Here is a 24,809-nt window from a genome sequence, read left to right as displayed (position 1 = left end):
AATTGAAGGCGGATCCCGGCACAAAACGTCCCGGACGTTTTGTGCCGGGATCCGCCTTCAATTGACTAATGATATACGCACATAAAACCCCCCAAAACACTAGAAATCTAGTCTTTTGGGGGTGGGTTTGCATACATATTTCTGGTTCTACCACCTTGGATGCCATTTGTACCACTATGGATGCCATTTCTACCACCTTGGATGATTTTTCTGGTTCTACCACCTTGGATGCCATGTTTTTCTATTATATGTATTATGTGCCAAAGTAGATTTTTGCTCTCCTTTATTTCCTCCCATGGAGACATCATTATTTAGTTCTGATGTAAATGGATCCCGGGATGTGGTCACCTGTGTTCTAGAATATAAAAGACATAAACTCCAGTTACAGGTTGCCTGAGGACATGTTTGAAGCTGCTTTTGTGAAGTGTTTTTGTTTTTATTAATGGCGATCGTTGCATTCCATTATAACATACATCATGTTGCTAGAATTATAGAAGGAATGTTCGCCTAATTGGGGGCTAGTTTAACTCGCAGTTCAAAGATAGACATGTACAGACTTGTACAAGTTATCGGTACAAATGCTTCTTTTAATGTATTTATATTAAGCCTATTCAAGGTTCATACTATTTGCCACAATTCTAAAAATTCGGGTGCATTAAATAGCAGAATACCCAACAACTCAGCAAAAAATATATATATATATGAGGCCGAGCTGAAGAGGTTTTCTGGTTTAGATAATAAAATGTTAATCATTGTATAGTAATAAAGCTCTTGCAGTCATTGTATGGCAAATTCTTACATGCATTCGAATGTTAAAATCCAGTAAAGTGAATTTCAAGCATTTTTTGGTTAACATTTTATCTCAAGACATTGTTTTTAAATTAACAGTTTATGAGTTACAAAGAAATCCATGGAAAAAAAGTCACCAAAAATTGAAATACTTATAATGAAAAAAAAAAAAAAATCTATGGAACGAGTCATGAAAAATTGCAATACCAATTTTGAAAAAAGCAACAAAAGAATAAAAACATCACTGACGAAAAAATTGTATAAAAAGAGTAAAAAAAAAATTGAATGTTTGTTACAGTTTTAAAAGCTTCCTACCGATTTTCAGCTGATATGTTGGTGCTTTTTATCAGCAAAATTACTGTAAATATAGCCATGAAGTGAACATATCTCAGAAAATGTGAGTGTGTGTTAATGAGTTTTTTAAGAGATAAAATCCAACCAGCTTTTCAAGATGAAAAATGATTTTTTTTTTGTTTTTGGAGGCACTTTTTCCCTCCTACGGATATAAGCGCACAACATATTTTTCAGAAGAATTCCACCTATAACCTGCCTGAAAAGCGCTAATGAAAATTTCAAAGAATGAATATATGCAGAGCAATGTGAAAATGACTTGGGGATATGATTTGTGTTGTGGATCTTAATTTAACCACTTCAGGCTTTGAGAGCCATGAAACAGCTAAAAAGAAATGGCCTGTTAATTTTTTGGGTGGAAGCCACTTGCCATGTATAGTGTCATAGGGTATGTAATGACAGGACAGGGGCCCCTAGGCTGGCCCTCAGACTTCAGACCCTGTGCTGTCCCTTATCTCTGAGGTAGGCTTGATGTTAGCCAAGTCTGAGCCCCCTGCGTGACCCTAACTCCTGTCTGATCCCTGATTTTACTCCGCCACACCTTCTCCCTTGGAGTAGGTCAGAAAACACAATGACAAAACCCCACAAAAAGACACGGACAAAGGAGAACAGAAACTCTTACACACTGCACTCAAAACACACAGGAGAGACAATATGTGTACAGGAGCAACGAAAAAGGGAAGGAAGAAACGCACAACTGGGAAATGCTCACACCACTCAAAAGCGAAACACAGATCACCATAAACAGGATAATCACCAAGACCGGGATCGCTGGAGCTTATGCTGAAGCTATCTTCGGCGCCTACTGGAAGGAAGCCGTGCTTTAAATAGGGAGGAGACAGCTGCATGTGACAATTAGTAACCTGAGCTCTTAGGTCCTGGTCACAAGTCTGTAGGAATTAACTCCTGCAGAGCTGAAGACCGGAGAACCTCGGCTCTGGCTGAACAATCCAGCAGCCTCAGGTTGCTTGTCAAACTCTATAGTGTGAACAGTGTCTGACGACGCCGTTCCAGCAGCTGAACATTGCACGGCATCTCCTAACCCGAACCTAACAGTATTATAGACGTATTTGAGGCTATCAAGTTCAGGTCAGGAGACACATAGACAGTTTGTTCATCACGGTCCATGCCTGGGCCGTGACACATGTGTGCATATGGTATAAGGAAAATATATGATGCTTTTCCAAGGAATTTTTGCATGTCCACATGAAAGTGCCTATATGTGACATTCCAGCAATGTGTCACTTAGTTTACTGGGTTCAGCAGTTGTGACAAAATCACAGTTTTCTCTGCTACAGATCTAGCAGAGGTCCTAATGCTGACCTCTGTATAACTCTGCCCACATCACTGATTAGCCACTGTGTACATTATGTATTGACAGAAATCTGGTAATCAGTTGTGAGGACGTGGTTGGATTAAGAGCTTATAGACACCTAGTCCTCTAGTGATAATCTCCTGCTGATAAAACACTGAATATTTTGAAGCAGCAAAACGCAGCCTAGTAAATGACACATCACTGGAATCAGGGTCTCTGCTCCTACATTATTGTGCTTTCAGATTACATAGCAAAAAAACTTCTGACATTCTTTAAACTAAAAAGTTCATATGTGTGGCTAGGATCACTAAGAACATTTAACAGGTTTTTTTTTTAACTAAATAATAACTTTAATACTTTGCAATAAGATAAAAAGAAATCTCAGTTAACCCATTTCAACAGACACAAAGCTACTAATGTTGATATTATTGTATATTGTAACAAATTAATTAACTAAAGGGTATTTGTTACCTTACAGAGTTCTTAACCCCTTCACCCCTAGGCGATTTCCCATTTTTGTTTTTTTTTCCCGTTTTTTCCTCCCCGTCTTCCAAGACCCATAACGTTTTTTATTTTCTGTCAATATACCCATATGAGGGCTTTTTTTTTGCAGGATGAGTTGTTCTTATAAATTATATCATTTATTCAACCCCATATTGTACTGGAAAATGGGAAAAAATTCCAAGTGCGGTGAAATTGTAAAAAAAAAAGTGCAATTGCACAATTGTGTTTTTTTTTTTATATCTACAGTATTTACTATTTAGAAAAACTGACCTGGCATTATGAATCCCAAGGTCAGAACAAGTTCGTAGATAACAAACATGTATAGTTTTACTTTTATCTGCGTGGTGAAAAAAAAATTCAGAAGTTGTAAAAAAAAAAAAAAGAATTGCGCTTTTCCTGTCATTTTCTGTGTGACGCTGTGCACCGATCAGAATAATTGATTTCATATTTTGATAGATCAGGCGTTTCTGAATGCAGCGATACCAAATGTGTGTATTTCTTTTTTTTAAATTATTAGTATTGTTTTATTTTCAGTGGAGTAAAAGGCAGGTGATTGCAACTTTTAGGGTTTTTTTTATTTTTTTAATATTTTTTAAAACTATTTTATTTTACTTTTTAAATTGATTTTACTGGACCCCCTAGGGGACTTTATGGCTAAACTGTCTGATGGCTTCTGCTGATCAGAACGATGCCTGAGCTTCGCTCTGATCATCAGAAATGATGTGTTCCTGTGAGTGTTGGCGCTCTGCCAGCATTCACAGGAAGTGTGTCACGACAGTGACAGTGGTCATCATCTGACCCCATGCTGCCATGACAACCCATTGGCACCCCATAATCGCGTCACATCATCATGACATCCAAAAGCCGCTCAGGAACACTGTAAAATGTGGATCTACTATTGCCCTGCTGGAGATACGACACACATTCAGGAGAAGTATAATACAAGGTGGTTTAATTTAAACACATTTTGAAGTGTACCCCTCTTCATCAGGAAATTCACCAGAATTCTGGTGGAAGTGGGGTACACTTCGAAATGCGTTTAAATTAAACCACCTTGTATTATACTTCTCCTGGACGTGTGTTGTGTCTGCAGCAGCGCAATGGTAGATCCACCTTTTTCTGTGTTCCTGAGTGGCTTTTGGGTTTTCCTAGCAAGTGGACTCTGCAGCAGCTGGTTACAGGCTTTATATCTAGTTGTGTGATTCACAACGTCATGAAGGTGAGCATATTTCCTTATTTATTTTCACTCTGTTTTTGGATAAGACCCTATTGTGCTTCCCCTCCAGCACTTTAAAATGATCATGACATCAGCAGAGGACCTGCAGTACCACTCCTTTTCTGCTGATTACACTGCAGGTCCTTCACTATCACTTCTCTGTTGAGCTCCGCTGTGCTGAAGTCATGATCATGTGACCGTAAGGGGCAGAGCTCAGCAGAGAAGAAGTGCTGATGAAGGACCTGTGGTGCACTCAATCACAATACTGAGGGTGTGACTAAGTTAAAAAAAGAATCGTTCCTGAACTTGAGTGACAGTGACTGATCCCAGCCAAATTTCCACACCTATGCCTGAACCCTAAGGTATTTACTGCATTCACCTAAGCATATAAAGTCTTTTTTAAAGAATAATACATGGATTTTTTTTTTAAACAACTCAGTGATGCACATTGCATCATTTAAAACACATTGGGGCGGTTTAATATAAAAAAAAATGACATGACAGGTTCCCTTTAAAGATGTTTTCCATTATTACTCACAATTACCTCCTATACCAACACCTCTCCTACTTCTCTGCTTATACCGAATGTAAAGGCTGCCACTGATTAGCAGGTTACATGATGTTTTTTATGATGTATATGTTTTTTATTTTCTTATGCCGCCCTGGTTCCCTTAAGATTAACTTGTATAGTTCTGTTATATTGAAGAAAACATACTATTATTGCAAAATTGTAAATTAAACTGCTACAATTGTGGAGATAATACACAAAAATTGAGAGCACATTCATGTTCTAGAAAACCCAAATAAGAATCTAATATTAAGTATTCTCAACACAAGTCCAGCCGGGCGCCATCTATGGTATACATCATATAGTGTACGTAATGAACCTCATCGTTTAAACACCTGCATATGAATTAAGTCTCCACTAGGTGGCAGATGACCTATATTAAGTCCCTATGACAGACGGTGCACGTCCTTCACTGACCGGGCATTTAAGAGAGCTGGATCAAGAAACGACATTGCTAACAATCCGGTTTTAAGTTTTGTGAGAAAGTAAATTAATTTTATATATATATATATATATATATATATATATATATAAAAAAATATATATATAAATATATATATATATATATATATATACTGGTCAAAAAAGGGAACACCAAAATACACAATCCTTGTTTAAGTGTTCAATTTATTTTTTTGAGCAGTATATATATATATATATATATATACATACTGTATATGAATATATTTTTATATATATATATATATATATATATACAGTAAATATAAAATGAGTTTAAACAATTACATCTTAGGTTCTGCTACATGACACAAGCTTTCTTTTGGCATTCATTGGGTCAGTGTTTGTCATTCTTCATTCTTTTTCATATAGTAAAAGCGTGATGCATGTAAATACGGAGGCACCACACAATTCCCCTCCCCCAACCCCCCCCCCACTACTGTCTTATGCATTTTTATCATATGCACATATATGCAAAGTATATTATCACTGCCTTGAAATGTACCTGAGCTGTATAAGGAGATCAAATATGACTGACAGTGCATGGGAGCAACGTTGTAATTTTTTTCAGAGCAACATTTTAATTTTTTTTATCCCCATAATGCAAATTTGGGATCTTTTTAGAAAGTACTCAGCATACCTGGAATTGTGCTTTGAGCAGCCCATTGCAACAATCTGAAAGAAAACCTTCCAAAAGAGGATCTGTCACTTGCTCTAAATAAATAATTAAAAAAAATCTGGTTTAATTGCCACTGTTCTCCTGAATTTAATTAATTAATTAATTAGAATTGTTCCCTTTTGTTCCTGCCTCTCTATATTCCTAATAGTGCTCTTTTCCCTGTATGTATGTGTAGTCCTTTAAAACAAGTGGGCGTGACCCCAATCAGTTCTTCCTGTTTTCTTGAGGACCATGCCCACTTGGCTAACAAGATTAGATTGAAACATATCCCAGAAAAAAAGTCAGCCATGCTTATCAATACCATGACTAGACACACATGCACACCAGAATACAGCAGGCCCTCATGATAAAGACAGGAGAAGCTGTCACGATGTAACCGTAGGATAGCGAGGAACAGGAACTCCTATGCTGTGCCTCATGCTAGGAGTCCGTAAGGTATCCCTAACCTCAGGGTTACTACTGATGGTGGAGTTGCCTGAGTACCGTTCCTGACTATGCACCTGACCAGAACTTATCTGATTCTGCTTTCCCACCAGGGAAGGAAGGGGCAGGAGTGAAATGAAAACACAGATAAAGGCAGACAAGGGAAAACCAAAACCCTGATACACTGCATACAGAGGAATAGACAATAAGAGATGCAGGAGAGTAGCAAGGTAACAGCAAAAACACAAGAAGGGTTAACTCCACAACCCAAGGCTATCTTTAACCTCAGGCTTACTACAGATGGTGGAGATGCCCGAGTCCCATGCTTGGCTATGCTCTTGACCAGAACTAATCTAATTCTCCCATCACACCAGGGAAGGAAGGGGCAGGAATAAGATGGAAATACAGATAAAGACAGACAAGGGAAAACCAAATCTCTGACACACTGCACACACACACACACGAACACACACACACACACACACACACGTAGACAATGAGAGACTCAGGAGAAAAGAAAGAGGAGGAAGGTAGCAACAAAAGGCAACAAGGGTTAACTCCACAACTGCACACAGCAACAGGTACTACAGGTACTACAACCACCAGATATTCTGGATCGCAACATCTCACCAGACCAGCTTAGATAAACTGTAGCTGGCATAGAAGTAAGGATTTAGCCAGCATAAGTAGGAGGGGAGCAGATGTGGAAGGCTCTCCCCACAATATGTGATCAAAAGAGCGTAACAAGTGGACTAGCATAGATTAACTACCCTCTGCAGTTTCACGCCCGAGTCAGCCTGCGTTGATCACAGACCTTGGAGATGTTATTGGTGTAGTGTCAGAAACTATAGTCTGAACAGATCCTGACACCACCATGACAGTTTGGAAAAATCTCCATGTGACAGCAGCACAGATGCAAAATACTAATAAAACAACCACTTACTATCCCAGCAAACAGCCATGGGATGGGTAATACCGGTAGTCCAGTATTCCAAATGCACACAGGCTTGTATAGGTTGCTATTTACACCATTACGTGAGATGCACCACTGACTGGATAACAGCCTGTTACTGTAAAAAATCTTTATACTCACCTTACAACTCACCTCTCCGGCCCCTTTGCTTCTCACAATCCCCTGTCTAGTCCTTGTTGCATCTTCAAATTGCTGCGAATTGCAATAGCCTTCCTATATGCGCATGCAAGATCATGGTGCATACCATGAGGTCATGACTCCATGACCTTTTGAGTGCGCTTGCGCTGAATCTTTTCTTCCAGGCACAGAATGAGAAGTACAGGGAAATCAACACGAGTGGCGGCAATCTAAAGATATGACGAGGACTTTGAGGAATGGAGGAGTCGGAGAGGTGAGCTGTAAAATGAGTATAAGGATTTTTCTTATTTTTTTTTTGCAAATTACATTTATTATTTTGGGGGTCTGGAGAAATCTCAGATCATAATAAGTTTGAAAAGAATAACTTCTCTGTGACTTGAAAATCCCTTGACTCTAAAATGCTAACATTGAACAAGGGAACTCTGGTATTGCATTACTGCTATAGGAATATTTGAAAAAAGAGAAACTTAGCTTATGTATTGGCCAATGTATGTGAGCCAGATAACCATGACAAGGTAATCTCTTATATATCGGGACCCCAACTTGAAATACATCTATCTAGGTTAAAACCTACATGTCTGGACAGAAAGCTGGCACTTATTCACACCTTATGGATGTACGGGGCAGTCTTTTTGATATATTTGTAGTGCATTTCTGTGATGACTGTCACATGGTGGTGCTAGACACTACTAGTATGCAGTAAATGGAGAGACAGTTAGACAGGCCGAGATCATAAACCAGAAGGACACGACGGGGCACGGGGGCAGCCAGGGACGAGGTCGATATACAAGCTGAAGGTCAGGGAGCAGGCTAGGATGTGGTCAGGAGGAAGTCCGAGGTCAGAAGCCGGGAAGTCACAACAGAAACGGGGAGGACAGGCAAAGAAGGGTAAATAGCAGTCCGGAGTCGAGAGACCAAGATCTGAACACTGAGCACCATGTGAGCCAACAGCACAACTGTAAACAGGAAGTACAACTGGTGATATTCTGAACTAACACGCTCCCTAAAGAAGTAGAGCAATCACTGGGAACGAGAAGCATCTGCGAGAGCACCTCCCAGGACCAGCGTGAAAACCAGTGCTGTGAAACAACCAGCAGAGCATTCATCCTTCAAAAAGCTCTGCCCCATAGGCAACATATACCGGCTCAGCATGGCAGAATAATACAGAATGTTCTGCACAGCGGAATCATGACAATTTCTTTCTGACTGAGCACTCCACCTTATAACCAGGCTGTGTCCACCTTCTTTATAGCTGGATCCTTTCTGCCCAGATATGTAGGTTTTTAACCCAGATAGAGGCATTTCAGGATAGGGTCCCACATATGAGATCACCTTACCATTGGTTATCATGCATTGGCCAATACATAAGCTAAATATGTCTTTTTTTTAAATATTCTTATAGTAGTAATGCAATACCAGAGTTCCCTTGTTCAATGTTAGCATTCTAGAGTGCAGTTGTATGTATTTTTGTAGTTATATTGTGTTTTTGGCTGGCACCTGTTCACATCTGTTGGATGTACGGGTCAGTCTTTTTGATATATATGAATTTTTTAGAAAAATCTCTGCAAACAGACTAATTTGAATTTTGCCTGATCCACTCATGTCTAATATTAACACATATCCTTTAGCTATGTGTGAATATTTCTGTCCCCACTTTGTAGTAAATTCATCAAAGGCTTATAATTTATCCTAATATATACATTGTATTGTTTGTGTACTTTATATGTTTGCCTTATAACTCTGTTTATAATTAATGGGACTAAGCTAAGATTTCAGTAGCATACCGCCAAGTTCACCAAGTTCACCGAGTCTCTGTATTTCTGACACCTTTGTACATCTGATCTGGTGTATTTAAAGATCATAAAAATATGAAATATTCCAAAGACAAAGACAATAAGCTTTACGATCTAAAGCGTTTGTTTGCGTAAGTCTATGTATGCTCACAGTTATAAATGCCTGAACCTGCTTGTTGTTCTGAGCTCTACTGTTCATAACAGATATCTCACATGTTCTAGAGTCAACGACTTTCAATTAGATAATTCAGAAATAATATAAAAATACATAATTAAAAAAGACACATAATGAAGTAAGGTACATGGCAATAACAAAGTGGTGTTATCATGCAATGTAATTTGTAGCTGGACGAAATATGTTTCCAACTAAGTTGTATGAAAATGTCATGTTCCATCTGATGCCATATACACACACGTGGTCAAAATTGTTGTTACCCCTAGTTTAATAAAAGAAAAACCCACAATGGTCACAGAAAAAACTTGAATCTGACAAAAGTTAAGATAAAGCAGGCAGATGGGGGGCAGGTATTATTGGGCTGGGAAGGCTCATGTTTATTTGGTCCCTCCCAGGGTGAAAACAGAGCCCACAGCCACCCCAGAAGTAGCACATCCATTAGATATGCCAATTCTGGCTCTTTACTCAGTTCTTCCCAATTGCCCTGGTGCGGTGGCAATCATGGGAATACATTTTACATTTCGGGTTCATGTCAGCTGTGAATTGACAGCTGGCATCAAACCGAGGGGTTAGTAATTAATAGGTGTCTATCAGACATGGCCATTACTAACCCAGCAAGTATAGAGTTAATAAAAACCACAAAAACATTTTTAAAAAGTTTATTTGAATAAATACTCCCCCACACACTGTTGTTCACCAATTTACTGTATTATTAAAAAAAAAGCTTTGACGCTTCGACGTAACCCCATACTACTTTGCTCATTAATTTACTAATTAAAAAGAAATCATGGACATTCCATAATAATCCGAAGAGGAATCTCCCAAGACGTCCATTGATTCCTATGGAACGTTGTTAAGAGAACTTTCTCAGAACACAGCTCCATAGGTTACTGCGGGACAGCGGTAGCCCGGAATTGATGGCGTCAATGGTAGTTATGAGAAATATTTCACCGAAAAGGACATAAATTCAAGGAGAAAAATAAAAAAAAACTCACCAGAAAAAAAGCTACCAGCCAACTCAGGTCAAAATGGCAATAGCACTCGCAGGATGTAGCTGGCCCACCATGATAAAGGTATAGGTAACACAGGTGCAGAACACCGATGGAACAGCCACTCTCAACCTACCAAATCATGGAGGGGGTGGCTGCTGGTATTGAACTAGCACACTAATAGGGTTTTACATAGGGCACCAGTCACACAGATATGTGCAATGCACAGTGTCCAGTTCACAGCCTATTGATCATGCCCTTCTATTAGACAGGCGGGCTGCCCAGCACTATTAACCCCTTAACGATCGCGGGCCGTAAAATTACGTCCTAGCGGTCATAATGTTACTGCCCGCGGTCTGCTGGCAGCATCATGCTGGGATCGGCACACATCTCAGCTGATTTTCACAGCTGAGATGTGTGCCTGCTAGGCACGAGCAGAATCGTTATCTGCTCGTGCCGTTTAACCCCTTATATGGCGCTGTCAATATGTGACAGCGCCATTATAAGCGCGATCGCGGTAAACATTTACTTACCGCCCGATACCGGAAGTCACGTGACGCGATCACGTGACTTCCGATAGTTGTTATGGTAGCACAGGGTCATGTGATGACTACTGTACTACACCTGACTTGCTTTCATTTTCGCTGTGCCAGCGGCACAGCAAAAGAGAAAGAGAGCGTATCTGCTGTTTATAGTCTTGTAGCAGTGATCAGCAGATACTGCAGAGCGATCGGAATGCTGATCGCAATAGCCCCCTAGGGGGACTAGTAAAATAAAAAAAAAGTTAAAATTTTTTTTTAAAAAATAAAAAAAAACAAAAAAACCTAATAGTTCAAATCACCCCCCATTCGCCCCATTGAAAGTTAAAGGGTTAAAAAAATAAAAAATATACACAATTTGGTATCACCGCGGTCAGAAACGCCCGATCTATCAAAATATAAAATCAATGAATCTGATCAGTATACGGCGTAGCGTCAAAAAAATTCCAAACGCCAAAACAACGTTTTTTTGTCGCCACAACTTTTGTGCAAAATGCAATAAGAGGCGATCAAAACGTAGCATCTGCGCAAAATGGTACCGTTAAAAACGTCAGCTCGAGATGCAAAAAATAAGCCGTCATTGAGCCATATATCCCGAAAAATGAGAACACTACGGGTCACGGAATATGGCGTAAACCGTGCCCACTTTTTTCGGACAAACTTCCGATTTTTTTTTAACCCCTTATATAAAAGTAAACCTATACATGTTTGCTGTCTACAAACTCGCACTGACCTGAGGCATCACACCCAGATATCAGTTTTACCATATAGTGAACACAGTGAATAAAATATCTCAAAAACCATAGTGCTATCGCACTTTTTTTGCAATTTTTCTGCATTTGGATTTTTTTTGCCGTTTTCTAGTACACTATATGGTAAAACTGATGATTTCATTTAAAAGTACAGCTCGTTCCACAAAAAATGAGTCCTCACATGACCATATTGACTGAAAAATAAAAAAGTTACGTCTCTCAGAAAAAGAATGGCGAAAAAAAAACGGAAAGCGAAAAATCGGCCAGTCGTGAAGGGGTTAGTGCACTGAATGCACAGGACTGACACCCTGGAGGGCCTGGCTACATCCTGTGAAAATTGTGCAATGATAGAATACGATAATAAATGTGAGGTATTGGTCCATATTTTGGATGAGAAGCAGCTGCTCTGTTGATGCAACATCAGTGGAAGCAGTTGAATTACCGACAGGAGCAGTCTATGTCGGTGAAGAATGGTGCTGAGCACAACAGGCTGGTAGGTAGAAACCAACTGCCTTTTAGTCCTTAGGCACATTTAAAAAGAAAAAAAAAAGTGCCATTTATACCCTTTAATAAAGAAGTGACTTACTACAAAGATTCAGTGTAATGTGCCGCCCCCGTGCCAGCAGCCGAGCAGCTCGAATCTGGATCCGCGGTGGCTTGAGGGTCTCCGGACCCAGGGGTCGTGCGGCCACTCAAATGAAGGGGGGGTATTTACAAGGGATGAATTAGAGTTCGTGACACCACCCGTGGTATTTGGTAAATGGGAGTACCATCGCTACAGTTGGAAGTACCCGGGGATGATGGAATAGGGCAGCCAGATGTTGTGACCCTCCACGGGTAGGGGGGAATACCCCGGGACTCAGTGTTGGTGAGGGGGAGTGCCGTTCGATGTAAAGGGGTCACTTGCGTTCTCACTCAGTCCATTAGCTGACACCGACAACTGGATAAACCAAAGTTCTGGATACTGCTGCCGCTGAGGGGAGCTTAGTCTAGGTCCCGTCCCCAATGGTGCTGCCTGGTGATCCGTGACCTGCCTCCTGACACTAAGTTTGCTTCTCTGTTGGTCCCGGTAGTATGAAACCTGCTGGATCCCACTCCCCACTGTGGCTAAGTGTGGGAGCTTGCTCTCAGTGTTCACGCTTGGGATTTTCTGGACCGTTGTGGAGGCTGGTAATCAACGTCGGCGGCTGGCAGAACAAGCTCATCAACCATAGCAAGCCTCTTCACATCTAGGGCATACCAACCCCGCTCACTCCAATGCCGAGTGTAGGTAACCACCTCTCCCGGCTCCAGGTTACGACCCGGGTGTCCCCTCGGGAGATGTTGCTCTACATCTCTCCAAGCGACAAACACCTCCTCCGAGAGGCTCGCTTCCCAGAGGAAACCCCACTCTTTGTCAAGGTCAAACCGCTTTACATGGTCCTTGCGCAACGGCCCCCTGACACGGAAGGTGGCTTTCCTCAAATGCTCCTTCTCTCTCTCTTGGCACGGGCAATAACCTCCCATTGCCTCTGGTCTTGGGTTGTCATCTCCGGTCGCAACTTTTGCGGATAGCATTCCCAGTAGGGGGCGTCAGCATCCGGCCTCGGCTCCCTAGCTGGCATAGGCTTTAATTACACTCTCATGACCCCAAAAGCCATTGGGATGCCGTGCGGTGGCGAAACCGGCAGCTCTTCAGGCTCCACCTCCGCCACTGTGGGTAAAGAAACCGACTACTCTGCAGACGGGGTTGCAGAGTCCAGGTGCTCCGCCTCTGAGGACGGGTCCGGTGATGTGGCCAGGTCTGGTCGGGCCGGTGTCGGGATGACTGCTGTCGTGACCTGGTCGGGTGATGGAACCGGGGGTTCTGCAGCTGCTTCTTCATAAACGGGGGCTGAAGATTCCGCTGCCATGGTGGGAGTAGGCAGCTCAGCGTCCGCCGAGGACGGGGTTATTGGCGGCGGAGTGCTTGTCGGGAGCGGGGGCGGTCGGATCCCACAGCTGCATTGGCCGGATTAGGGTAATCAACAGGAACTGGGTAACCGCTTACCCTCTCTTCACGTGGGATTTCAATCTCACGGGCTCGCACCACCACCACCAGACTCCTCATCTCTTCCCTCCAGTGGTCCAATATGAACAGGAACTGCGTCCGAATCCTTCTGCAAAGCTGCTCTGTCTCTTCCTCAATCCAGGTCGCAGTCCTGGGAACAGCACGTTCCGGTGACCAGCTCCGCTCAGCCACCATCTTTCCTCTGTGGGATCCAGGAACGTTATGGCAGAGTCCTGGCGTCCCTGCGTCTCTTCCACTGCTACATGCCGTAACGCCCCCTCGGTTTTCGCCCACCACTCTCTCTGGTGCTGTGGCCCTCAGGGAACTTCCGGTTCCGGCTCACTCTCAGGACTAAGGGTGGGGCTTCAGCTTTGTGTGCTTTCGTGGAGAAGACAGTGCCCTGGCGCCAAAAGATGGCGGAAGATGGTGGAAATGGCGGGAAATGGGAATTTTGACTTGCGGTTTTGACTTCTAAGGCAGACGCCACCCATGTAAATGGGTCCTGCTCGTATCCTGTTTGTGACACCAGGAATTTGAGTTGTGCCACCCCCGTGCCAGCAGCTGAGCTGCTCGGATCCGGATCCGCGGTGGCTCGAGGGTCTCCGGACCCGGGGGTCGAGCGGCAATTCAAATGAAAGGGGGGTATTTAAAGGGGATGAATTAGAGTTCGTGACGCCACCCGTGGTATGTGGTAATTAGGAGTACCACCGCTGCAGTTGGGAGTAGCCGTGGATCATGTAATAGGGCAGCCAGATGTTGTGACCCTCCACAGGTAGGGGGGAATACCCCGGGACTCGGTGTTGGTGAGGGGGAGTGCCATTGGATGTAAAGGGGTCACTTGCGTACTGACTCAGTCCATTAGCTGACACTGACAACTGGATAAACCAAAGTTCTGGATACCGCTGCCGCTGAGGGGAGCTTAGTCTGGGTCCCATCCCCAATGGTGCTGCCTGGTAATCCGTGACCTGCCTCCTGGCACTAAGTTTGCTTCTCTGTTGGTCCCGGTAGTATGAAACCTGCTGGGTCCCGCTCCCCACTGTGGCTAAGTGTGGGAGCTTGCTCTCAGTGTTCACGCTTGGGATTTTCTGGACCGTTGTGGGTGGAAAGTCCTAACCCCCTCATTGCGCTAGTACCCTGATTCTGGAGCGGGTGGGAACGGCTCTTGAAGACTCCGTTCTGCTCGGATAAATTATCGGGTTGCCTGAAGCTACTCCCTGACCAAGGGTCAACGTACCCCATTGTGCCTTGGTCCCAGCCCGGTGATGGTGCAAGGCCACCGGCTGTCCTCCTCGACAGATCCGTGTCACTTGCCACGATCCCCTGCGACCGGGGGTCCAGCTCCTCTAGGCCCAGACCACCATCTGCCACCTAGATTACTTCCCAGGAGCCCTGCTCCTGACCTCCTCTCACTTTCACTTCTCAGACCCGACTCTCTCCTTCTGACACTCCTGACCTCCCTCTCCAACCCCCCCAGGTTGGCGACTCTATTCCACTCAAGCTGTCCACTGGTGTGTTTGGTGGGTGTGGTTCAGAATGTACCTAGGATTTGATTAGCTGATGTAGGCAACACCATATAGTTAGGGACCCTAAACCAAGAAGGAGGTGGATACTGCACGGGAGGGTCGATTGTGCAATACTCTGTGACGACCTGATAGTCCAGGGGCGTCACAGTAACATGGCAGAGGGCTTATACATTTTGATCAAAATGTTAACTAAGTACCTCATGTTCATTTTTTAAAAAGTTTTCTTAGACGCAGTAGATAATATTTGAATAGTAAGTTCCAGATCTTTTTACCCTATGGTTATATACTATCATGCACACAAATATGGCTAGATGTAATAATCTTATGTCAGAATCGCTTCTAGTTCAACTAAAGCAATTAATTCCAATGCTCAGGTGATAAGATAATTAATATGAGACTGAAAGTAATATATCGTTCTGCTATCTTGGAATCTCTGTTAACTTTTATCTTATCTTGTTTTAATGAGGTCTCCACCTCTAAAAAGGGTTATTCAAATTAATGGTATATTCACATGATCCCTCAACTATGCCCCACCTAGAACGTCATCCACATGCCACTGCATTCAGGCAGAAAATGAATGGAAAAATTACATTATTTCTTAACTATTTCTCCAACTTTCAAAGACATCAAAGGAAAATGGACACCTGTAGATTCATTCCCGACCTGGATGTGTTGGACAGAAGTTGGATGAATCTGGAAATAGTTGTGGATCTTAGAAGTATGAACTTCAACTATAATGGAATTTAGTTTGGATGGCCATATGGTTTAGATAAATGGCCAAGATGATCCACAAAAAGCCGCATGGTGCAACATTGGATGGCCAGTGGTTGACATCATTGAATTGGCCAACATTGATAAATGTTCAAAATAAGCCTTAAGAAGCCAAGTGGTGCAACACTGGATGGCCAGTGGTTGACGTCTACACCGTCACTCTATTTTGGGATCACCTAATACGAACACTGGTATGACATATCGTAAATATCTCTGCTGTGGGGAAACCTGGTAGGATTCAATTTCCTTCACGGAGAAATAGGCATAACACAGTGACCATCGAAGTTAATGCATTGGCTGAGTAATGCAGGACAGAACAGGTCCTCCAGAGTTGAGAGTCTTCAATCTTCTCAAAACAGCTCTCCAGTAACTCAGAATTTCCTTGTAAGGGTATATGGAAGGGGTTTTCTAAATTATTCAATCAACCTTAAAGAGAAGTTTGAGTAACAATGAAGGTTTTTAAACTTTTAGAGTATTGGGTCCTGTTCTGTAAAGTATAACCAACCTGAAGAAGGGACCATAATTAACTTTTACTAAAATTCCATTCCCCAACACTTATACATTTTTACGGGAACTAGGAATTAGTCCCATTGGAAAAATACAAATTTCTTAACCTTTCATTGACACGATAATGAGTGAGACAGAGACGTGACCCAATTGACCTTCTTCTTAGTGTCAAGAGCTTTAATAAGAAATGAATCCTCTCTTTTTTTTTTGCTGAGTGCCAGTATTTTCCTTTCCAATTTTTATCCATTTATCCAACATCCAAACATATTTCCATTGTGAAATCATGAAATTTCCATATTCGTTTCCAGTTTTAAGTTCACATAAAACTCGTAATGTAAACAGCGGGGCAGTATTTCATTTTCACTTGGCTGGATGTGAGCGCTGGCTATTAACGCTTAAATAATTGTTTTCTGTTAATTTGATCATTCTTCCATTTTCAAACAAATGACCACTTTCCATAATCCTACCAAGCAAACTGAGAAAAATGCAAAAGGTATGAAATTAAATAGTTTTTATTGGAAATAAAAAGTCACGAGAAATGTCAACCTCCTAACATTTTCAATAATAATTAATCTAAAGGAATATAAATATTATTTTCAGCCTAAATTTCATATTCAAATACAATCCATTTTGGCAAAATAAATTATCTCTTCTAAGCTGTCGACAAAAAGATATAAACTTGATACATGATCACTTTTACTGCTCATGTTGGTTTATAGATGGTTATATTATGAGAATATGATCATATGGAATTAATGGGCTATATACGCGGTCAAGTAAGAAGGTCTCTGTGAGTTAAGGCTGAATGCCTGGAGATGGTGACGGCATGAGGTGACAAAACAATGTGTGTAGGAAGCTTAGCTGTTCATGCTTTCATGTCTGGTTGAAATGTGCCGATGCACCGATCCATTGTGTGAAGCTGACATCAAAAGCCGCAGTTTGTCCTGGGCATTACATTTAATGTTTGGTCACAACCCAAGGGTCTGTCACACTAGGTACAGGGAAGTACCAAGCGAATGGCAAAAGGGAAGGGAAACCCTGTGTCTAGGGAAAGGGAAGATGGTGACCTCTAACCAAACCTATTGCTGGTCCTTGGGGTCCCTCACCACTCTAGATAGGTTCCGTACCTATGCACCGAGCCAGATACCTGATCTTAGGTATCCCTAGTGCCAAGCCTAAATAGGGAAAGGATGGGATGAGCTCTTCGTCAACCCCACTAAATACTATAGACGACACAAGGAGGACACACTGGGAAAATGCATGAACTACTTATCTACAGATGACTAAGGTAGAAGTTCAGCAACAATACCACAGAAGAGTACAAGCCACCTGCTTGCAACCAAGGTTTGAATGAACTGAAAATATCACCAGCACAAGTCCAAGGAAGGAAGGAGTACTTAAGCACCAAGATAATGCTGATGATCAGCAGCTGAGTGGAATTCGATCTCCTGCTGAGTCCAAAGGGGAGAGATGAATGCAGCAGGAAAGCTACCTATACCAATGAATACTGACAGCAGGAGCAATAGAAGTCAGGGATTATTTTGTGCAGCCAAACTCTGTGACCTTCTATGGCCAGAAAACACGACTGTCACCCGTGACAGGGTCTTCGCCACTAAAACAAGATTTTTTTTTTATAGGGGTTAAAGGTTAAATACCAGGGGAGCTTTGGGATGACTAAGCAGAGTGCTCTATAGATGGATCATCATTACCATTACAGTGGGCCATAACTGGTCTGAATGCAAAACATCTGGTAATAGTTATTTTCCAAGGTAATGATAGACCTAATGATCTGGGGGTATTAGCGCAGTGTAGGTTTGAGTGATAATTAAAAAAACAACTTCTAATAACACATTTAAAAAATTAACACCAACAACAAAACAAAAATACACATACAGAAGTGTGCATAAAACCTTCTAATGCAGCAAGTCCATATTAGTATACATACATATCAACCAGAGATAAGACAGCAGGCGGCGGAATATGCCTCCAGACAACATATATAATGAAGGTATGGGCAGCTGGTGTAACAAATGTCATCAGCCCTATAATAGGTGTCTCAACCTAATACACTCACCTATCAGGGCAAATGGCCAAAAAAACTAAAACTGTCCCTCCTTATTGAGCTCCAAAGCCAACAGAGAGAACCCCATCTATTTTCACCTACATCAGTCACTCAACTGGAGTACCATGCAATAGAGATATAATAAGTGGTATGGGTCTCCACACTTTATAGTTCAACCTATCACAAAGCAGTCTTACCCAATTTTTCATGAGTAGCCACCATTGCCTTTGAGAAGTGGCTGACAGCGGAAGTTCCTCCATCGTCGCGATGGTTACCCTATACACATCCGCTTGTCAAAGGCAGCGCCTTTGAGAAGAGTCTGACAGCGGAAGCTCCGGCATCAGTTGCAATGGTTATCCGATACTCATCCTGTAGCGACGAACTACAAGAACCAGGAGGCCGTTGAGGGAACGGAAGGTAAGGTGAGCATAATATATGTGTGTGCATGTGTGTTTGTGTGTGCTTTTGCATGTGTGGAATGGCACAATAGGGGAGCAAGATGAGACATTGAACAAGTTGTGGAACGAATTGTCTGAGCTTGCATTATTTCCTGAGGGAAACTTTGCTTTGCTAGATGAGTAACTTGGTCTACAAGCACACTCCCAGAACAGATTGTTCTCGGAAACCAAGGTTCTACTGTACATATATATATATATATATATATATTTGTATATATCTAAAAAAATACATATAAATATATATCAATACATTATTATTACATCTGTTGGGGGGTAAAAATGTCCTTGCTGTTTCCAGAGGCTTTTAAAATTTACTGTATATTGACAGACAAGGCCGCCATCAGGGCATTACTACTGTGACTGGTGTACCGGGCCCGGTAAAGAGAAGGGGCCCAGCCAGGCTCGAGGTAATTACTTAGCTTTATTAAGTCCCAGGAAGGATGGGCCCCTTCTCTATATCAGGCCCCAGTCATAGCAGCAACAGAGGGGCCCCGCAGTGTCGCATCACTACCAGACATGACTAATTTGCATGCGAAGGGGTAGAGCATGCAAATTAGCCATGTGCTGGAGTGGAGGCAGGGTCATTGGATCAGAGCAGGGCGTCGGCGCGTCATCGCTGGGCCGTGCAGCAGGGTGGTGAGGTCATCACTCTGCAACCTCATTACGCTCCTGCAAGTAGAAGCGGCTGAGGTGGCGACGACAAGGCAGCCAGTGGGGACAGGTAAGCGCTGTGGGCTGAAGACAATTGCCGGGAGGGTGAGGCGGTGGGGTGGCCTGCCCGCTGATCTCAGCCCAGGGGGGGCCCGCTGATCCCTGCCCGGGGCTGCCCTCTGACCGCAGGCCCACCAACCCCAACCCCTCTTTTGCTTCAGCTACATCAGGGGTGGGAAACTTCCAGCCCGCGGGCCATATGCGGCCCTCGATTACTTTTATGCGGCCCCTGGGCACATTCCCAGGGATTATAGTCCTTGGGCGGCAGCTGCGGTCTTGTCGGCTATTGGTCCTTTAAATCACCCTGTGTGCGCAGATTTCATTAGGTCCTCAGTGTGCTGGCCTGTGTCAGCCTGCTGAGGACATACTGTTACGTCACCACCGGAGTCCGCTCCAGCAACGTCTACTCCGATCGCCAGGCAACACTGTGTTCCTGCCGTGGATGGTGCTGGTGATGGGAGAGAAGTCGATGACAGCGGCGCCGGTGGGCGCAGCCTCCGCTCATCCTCTGGGCTGGATTTCCTTGGGATCTGCAGTACCACTGGCTGACTATAGGTGGCGTGTGTCTTCCAACTGAAGTTACCATCATTCAGCTACAGCCAATGGGAAGACACAACACCCTTCTTAATTCCCCTCGTGTCTGCTGACCACTGCCAGAGATAGTTCTGATATTCTAGTTCCTGTTCCGCCCTGTTCTGTTTAGTTATTCTGGTGTTCTGACTTCTGCTTGTTTCCTGACTACCGTTCTGCCTGCTGTTTATGTACCTCGCTGCCCGATCCGGATTTGACCTCTGCTATGTTTTCTGATTACGTCCTTGCCTGCTGATTCTGTCCCTGTTCTGCAATTCCTGGTTTGACCCTGCCAGACTACTACTCTCTCAGACTGCTGCCTTTCACAGGTAGTGATCTCCAGGGTTCTGTGTAATTCCAAATTCCTGTATAGGGTTTAAAGGGTTTCAGTGTTCTGGAGGTCCTGCTTGGTGAGTGGCTTCCCTCCATTACAGCGAGGTCTGAGTCTGTGGATCCAGGCAGGCATTACACATACTTTGTGGTCGGGGTAAGCATGAGATGCGCTGCACTCCCATCCCACTGAAGAAGAACAAGCATCAAGTTTACCAGCCTCCCTTTTGTAGATGCCTCCCACTGCTCTGAACCTCCTGCCTCCCTCTCTGCAGTGAATCTCCTGCCTCCTGCAGTGAAGTGAGCCTCCTGCCTACCGCGGTGCTGTGAGCCTCCTGCCTCCTGCGGTGATGTGAGCCTCCTGCCTCCCACAGTGCTGGGAGCCTGCTGCCTCCCGCAGTGCTGTGTGACTGGCTCCTGCGGTGCTGTGAGCCTCCTGTGGTGCTGTGAGCCTCCTGCCTCCCACGATGTTGTGAGCCTCCTGCCTCCTGTGGTGCCATGCGACTGGCTCCCGCGGTGCTGTGTGACTTCTGCCTCCCATGGTGCTGTGAGCCTCCTGCCTCCCGTGGTGCTGTGTGACTGGCTCTCGCCGTGCTGTGACTCCTGCCTCCCATGGTGCTATGTGACTCTTGCCTCCCACAGTGCTGTGAGCCTCCCGCAGTGCTGTGAGCCTCCTGCGGTGCTGTGAACCTCCTGCCTCCCGTGGTGCTTTTAGCCTTCTGCCTCCTGTGGTGCTGTAAGCCTCTTGCCTCCCGCAGGGATGTGAGCCTCCTGCCTCCCACGGTGCTGTGAGCCTTCTGCCTCCTACTGCTGTGAGTGTTGTGTACTCCCCTAGTACTGTGAACGCTTGCCAGTGCTATGTGCCCCCTCCCAGTGTTGTGTGCCACCCCCCCCAGTGCTGTCTGTGCCTCCTTGGCAATGTCTGTGCCCCCTTAGTCCTGTCCATGTATCCCAGTCCTGTTCGTGCCTCTCTAGTGCTGTCGTGCTGCTGTCGCCATTGCTGTCCGAGCTCGGCAGTACTGTCTGTGCCCCCCAGTGATGTCCGAGCCCCAACCCCTCCTGTGATGTGTATATGTCCCCAGCCACTCCTGTGATGTGTATATGTCCCCAGCCACTCCTGTGATGTGTATATGTCCCCAGCCACTCCTGTGATATGTATATGTCCTCATCCCCTCCTTTGATGTGTATATGTCCCCACCCCCACCTGTGATGTGTATATGTCCTCAACCCCTCCTGTGATGTATATATGCTCCCAGTCCCTCCTGTGATGTATGTATGCCCCCCACCCCTCCTGTGATGTGTATATGCCCCAGCCCCTCCTGTGATGTATATATGTCCCCAACACCTCCTGTGATGAATATATGCCCCATCCCCTCCTGTGATGTATATATGCCCCCAGCCCCTCCTGTGATGTATGTGCCTCCAGTGTCTCCTATGTGATGTATATGATTTACCAATCTGTTGACTGCACTCCAGACTGAAACAAACCTGGAAAAGCAGTTGTGAGAAGTAACATGATCAATATAAGGGAGCACCACAGCCGCACCAAAGAAAAGCAGCTCCAGCCACCCCAACAGAGGTGTAGGGGTGAGTCAATTGTTTGACATGCGGCCATTGAAGTTTGGTAGAAATTTCCAAATGGCCCCAGCAGAAAAAAAGCTATAAGGGGTGTATTATTAATTTTCTGAGGGAAATACCTCATTTTCTGGAGCAACTTCAAGGGTGCTAACACACATATATATATATATATATATATATATATATATATATATAAATATATATATATATATATATATATATATATACACAGTACAGACCAAAAGGTTGGACGCACCTTCTCATTCAAAGAGTTTTCTTTATTTTCTTGACTCTGAAGATTTTAGATTCACATTGAAGACATCAAAACTATGAATTAACACATGTGGAGTGAAATACTTTACAAAAAAGTGTGAAGCAACTGAAAATGTGTCTAATATTCTAGGTTCTTCAAAGTAGCCACCTTTTGCTTTGATTACTGCTTTGCAAACTCTTGGCATTCTCTTGATGAGCTTCAAGAGTTAGTCACCAGAAATGGTTTTCACTTCACAGGTGTGCCCTGTCAGGTTTAATAAGTGGGATTTCTTGCCTTATAAATGGGGTTGGGACCATCAGTTGTGTTGTGCAGACGTCTGGTGGATACACAGCTGATAGTCCTACTGAATAGACTGTTAGAATTTGTATTATGGCAAGAAAAAAGCAGCTAAGTAAAGAAAAATGAGTGGTCATCATTACTTTAAGAAATGAAGGTCAGTCAGTCCAAAAAATTGGGAAAACTTTGAAAGTGCCCCCAAGTGCAGTGGCAAAAACCATCAAACGCAACAAAGAAACTGGCTCACATGAGGACCACCCCAGGAAAGGAAGACCAAGCGTCACCTCTGCTGCGGAGGATAAGTTTATCTGAGTCACCAGCCTCAGAAATCGCAGGTTAACAGCAGCTCAGATTAGAGACCAGGTCAATGCTACACAGAGTTCTAGCAGCAGACACATCTCTAGAACAACTGTTAAGAGGAGACTTTTTGCAGCAGGCCTTCATGGTAAAATAGCTTCTAGGAAACCACTGCTAAGGACAGGCAACAAGCAGAAGAGACTTGTCTGGACTAAAGAACACAAGGAATGGAAATTGGACCAGTGGAAATCTGAGCTTTGGTCTGAAGAGTCCAAATTTGAGATCTTTAGATCCAACCACAGTGTCTTTGTGTGACGCAGAAAAGGTAAACGGATGGACTCTACATGCCTGGTTCCCACCATGAAGCATGAAAGAGGAGGTGTGATGGTGTGGAGGTGCTTTGCTGGTGACACTGTTGGGGATTTATTCAAAATTGAAGACATACTGAACCAGCATGGCTACCACAGCATCTTGCAGCGGCATGCTATTCCATCCGGTTTGCGTTTAGTTGCACCATCATTTATTTTTCAACAGAACAATGACCCCAAACACACCTCCAGGCTGGGTAAGGGCTATTTGACTAAGAAGGAGAGTGATGGGGTGCTACGCCAGATGACCTGGCCTCCACAGTCACCAGACCTGAACCCAATCGAGATGATTTGGGGTGAGCTGGACGCAGAATGAAGGCAAAAGGCCAACAAGTGCTAAGCATATCTGGGAACTCTTTCAAGACTGTTGGAAGACCATTTCCGGTGACTACCTCTTGAAGCTCATCAAGAGAATGCCAAGAGTGTGTAAAGCAGTAATCAAAGCAAAACGTGGCTACTTTGAAGAACCTAGAATATAAGACATATTTTCAGTTGGTTCACACTTTTTTGTTAAGTATTTCATTCCACATGTGTTAATTCATAGTTTTGATGCCTTCAATGTGAATCTACAATTTTCAGAGTCATGAAAATAAAGAAATTGTTTAAAAGAACCGAGAGTCCTCAATGGTTGATACCTTTTAATGGCTAACTGAAAAGATGGTAATAATTGCAAGCTTTCGAGACTACTCAAGTCTCTTCATCAGGCATGGTATACCATACCATGCCTAATGAAGAGACCTGAGTAGTCTCGAAAACTTGCAATTATTACCATCTTTTCAGTTAGCCATTAAAAGGTATAAACCATTGAGGACTCTCGGTTCTTTTAAACGATTTTTTTTATCTCTACTGGCTAACACGGTACAAAGATATATTTTACTTGTATGAAAATAAAGAAAATTCTTCGAACGAGAAGGTGTGTCCAAACCTTTGGTCTGTACTGTATATATATATATATATATATATATATATATATATATATATATATATACATATATATATATATATATATGTATGCTTGAGGTGTAGCATATAAAACTCAGATCAGTCCAAAAAGTGTTTATTGAATTACACTATGTCAAAGGACATTATGGATTAAAGCAATATTATATACTTGTGCTATGGTACTTTTGTCTCCAAACAGAAGGTTCTATTGCACTTTTAAGTGCAATCACAAAACACAAGCCATACTAAGCTTACTATTGTCTTTTTTCTTTGTTATATGGACCTTTTATTTTTATATTTTTTGTTTATTTTGAATTATTGAGTTGAGCTGTATTCCTAGAAGCAGGATATTCCAGTACATGATACTATATATAGCTATTTAGTAAACAATGCGTGCGGTAATACTGACTAAGCATAAGCATAAAAATAACAAAGAAATGGACAAAAACC

Source organism: Anomaloglossus baeobatrachus, chromosome 2 (genome assembly GCF_048569485.1).
Source record: "Anomaloglossus baeobatrachus isolate aAnoBae1 chromosome 2, aAnoBae1.hap1, whole genome shotgun sequence".
NCBI lineage: Eukaryota > Metazoa > Chordata > Amphibia > Anura > Aromobatidae > Anomaloglossus > Anomaloglossus baeobatrachus.
The sequence above is the reverse complement of the archived record's forward strand: the minus strand, read 5'-3'. Positions refer to the sequence as shown.